The sequence below is a fragment of the Balaenoptera acutorostrata genome, chromosome 11 (assembly GCF_949987535.1).
Source record: "Balaenoptera acutorostrata chromosome 11, mBalAcu1.1, whole genome shotgun sequence".
NCBI classification, from domain to species: Eukaryota; Metazoa; Chordata; class Mammalia; order Artiodactyla; family Balaenopteridae; genus Balaenoptera; species Balaenoptera acutorostrata.
In genome coordinates, this window is record NC_080074.1 from 85046099 (window position 1) to 85049452 (window position 3354).

Genomic DNA, 3354 nt, shown 5'->3' on the forward strand with positions numbered 1-3354 from the left:
TGAACAAGTTTCTGGCCTTTCTGTGCCTCATTTTTCTCATCCGTAGATGAAGATAGTAGTAGTACTGATCACATACAGTTAATGTGATGTTAAATGAGTTACTACAATTACAGAGAGGACCACCTGCGATTGTCCCTTCTCTTATCATCGACAATTCCCTCTCCATTGGTTAAGTCCCCTCAGCAACACATCTACTGTAATAGCTCCCTTGAAAGAGAATCCTTGATCTTACATCCTTCTCTAGTTTTGACCTTATTTCTTTTCTCTCATTCACATAAAAACTCCTGGAAAGGATTGTACACTTGCTCTTTGATCCATTCCATTCAGATGTTTATCTTTACTATTCCAATGAAATTGTTCATTAGAATCACCGGTGACCTCCATCTTGCCTAATCTGAAGGTCAATTCTAAAGGTTCTCTCATGGGATACAACGTTCAGCAGCATTTGACCCATCCTGGATTCCCTCGTTCTGCAACACAACTCTTTCTTGGTTCTTTTCTTACTCCACTTGGCCACTCTTCCTTAGTCTTCTTTGCAGGCACTTCCTCACTGGACTGCCCCAGGGGTCAGTCTCTGGAACTTCTCTGTCCTTTTTCTATGCTCCCTGAATGATTTCATTCAGTCTCACACTAACTACAGATATAGATTTAAATACATGGCAATGACTCCCAAATCAATACCTGCAGCCCCAGTGTTTCCCCTGGAATCCCCCAGAATCCAACTCTTTTTTCACATCTCCACGTGGATGAACAATAGGTCTCTTAATCTTAGTTCAGTCAACCCTCCTTGTTCGAGGATTCCATATTTGCAAATTTATCTATTTGCTAACATTTATTTGTGACTCCCCAAATCAATCGTCATGGTGCCTTCTCAATCATTTGTAGACATGTGCAAAGCTGCAAAAAATTTGAGTCATCCAACATGCACGTTCCAACTAAGGTCACATGGCAACACTCTGGCTTCTTGTATCACCTCCCACAATGCAAATAAGCATCCTTTAGTGATCTCTTTAATACCACATTTTTAAAATTTGTGGGCTTTTCTTGGTAATTTCACTGTTTAAAATGATTCCTAAGCACTGTGCTGAAGCACTGTCTAGCATTGCTCTGTTCCGCAAGAATGTGGTGATGAGCTCTATGGAGAAAATACATGTGTTACATAAGCTTCATTCAGGAATGAGTGATCATGCTGTTGGCAATGAGTTCAATGATAATGAATAAACAACATATATTAAGTAAGGTATCTCTTTTTTTTTTAACTTGAGGAAATTAAAGAAGTTTTGAAGTAGATACATGTCATTTTAGATAGCTAAAAAGTGATCTGCTTTTCTACTGCATGAGTCTTGGTATCAGGCAAAGGCTACCACTTACTCTAGAAATCAAAAGATCCAGAAACTCACTTTCCCATCCCCTTTGCACCTAGAGTGAGGGGACTTGAACTAGGTTTGAGCTTTCAAGCTCAGCAACACTGAATTTGTAATATGGAGTGGAAACAAAGGGGCAGGGAAAAAAGAATTTAGGTTGCAAAGTCAGCCAAGGCAGCCATATCAAGACTGCAGCAAATGTATCCTGTATCTGCACCAACTGCATTGTGACTGTGAGCTGTGGCATCCAAAGTTCAGCAGCAGTGATAGGAGCTCATTTTGAGCAAGTGTAGGGATTTGATTTTGCCTGTTGTCTCACTGTATTGCTTTCTTCTATTCCCGCCCATTTTTCAGCTGATTCCTCCAATCTCCCTGGACTTTCTATGTTATTGTCACTTTCCATGCAACTGACTAATATTCTGTTACAAACAAGTGCCCTGGCTTTAACCAAAGCGATATAAGGGAGAGACCAGAAGGATATACTGGGCAGAGTGATCAGAGAAGCAGAAAGGAGACAGGAGAGTTGAGTGTTGTGGACATAAAGAGACAAAAGACACAAGGACATAATGAAATGCAGCACCAACTGGCAAAACGAATGCTGTGGTAGAACCACGAGTGAACAGAGATCACTGAGTATGGGAAATAAGAGATTTTAGTGCCTTTAGTGGGAGTGGTTTCCAATTTAAGATAGAGTTGATGCCAGAGAATACTGTGAAATGAAAGGGAAGAATGGTGCACAACATGAGGTGTCTTTAAACAGAAGCATAGGTCATATATTGGTCCGTTGACAAAAAGATTGTAATCAAGGTCATGTTTTGATCAGTTGACAAAAATATTGTAATCAGGGGCTCACTGGAACCCAACTCTATATTCCCCCTAGGAGCAAGGGTTCAGTATTCATTAATTCAGTGTTCATGATGAATTTGTAGAATATAGCTATTGTGAATGACAATCCGTTGTATATCCAAAGCTTATCTGTGAATTCCTCCCACCCCATTCTTAATCTCTGAAAATAACTTCATTCCTCTAGCTGCTTGGGCCAATCAGTTACCTTTGTTCCTCTTTTCCTCTTGCCTCCAACATGCAATCAGCCAGTCCTTTCATATCTTCCTTTGAAATTGCTCCACTTCTTACACCTTCATTCTTTCAAGCCTGGTCCAAACCATGATCACTATGATGATGGCAATAGCATCCTAATTGGTTACCCTGTTCCCATCCATCACCATGCCCACCCTTCACATTCAGGTAAGTCAGATCGTGTCATTCCTCCACTGAGAACCTTCCAATGGTTTCTCTTCTTATTCAGAGCAAAGGCCAAAGTCCTCACCATGGCTTTCAGCTACACTGTTACCTCTCTTGATCCTCTAACACATCATGACATGCACGCCCCTTAAAACCTTGCACTTTCTCTCTTTTCTTCAAACATTCGTCCTGCAAGGATTCACATGTCTCACTTCCTCGCCGCCTTTGTGTCTCTCCTCAAATGTCAGCTTATCAGAGAAAGCTCCCCTCGGTACTACTCCATGTAGAGTTGCACCTTCCTCAATCTCTCTCTCCTTTCCCCGCCTGATTTTTCTTCATATCAATTATCACTCAATATATTATATATCTGTTTAATGTTTCCTCTCAATAGAATGTAAGCTTTTTTTTTTTTTTTTTTTTTTAAAATATGGAACGCTTCACGAATTTGCGTGTCATCCTTGCGCAGGGGCCATGCTAATCTTCTCTGTATCGTTCCAATTTTAGTATATGTGCTGCCGAAGCGAGCACAGAATGTAAGCTTTTTGAGGGCAAGAACTTTACCTGTTTATGTTCACTGCTGTTTCCCCAGTGCCTAAAACGGTACCTGACACAGAGCAAATGCTAAATAAATTAGTATTCTGATCGATTATTTGATTTCTTTTACGTGAAATGGAGATAATATTATTCCTATTTCACACTGTGATTTATCCGTAACAATGTTAAAATATACTTCCGACTGCCTTCCCTC

At 40.3% G+C, this 3354-nt stretch overlaps 1 non-coding gene across 1 annotated transcript; it reads right to left on the bottom strand.

The window, feature by feature from the left end:
- Positions 1-3027: 3027 nt before the first annotated feature.
- Positions 3028-3134, bottom strand: LOC130709309 (U6 spliceosomal RNA). The gene has a single exon (XR_009009832.1). It is a non-coding gene; the product is annotated as a U6 spliceosomal RNA (small nuclear RNA).
- Between the last annotated feature and the right edge of the window lie 220 nt (positions 3135-3354).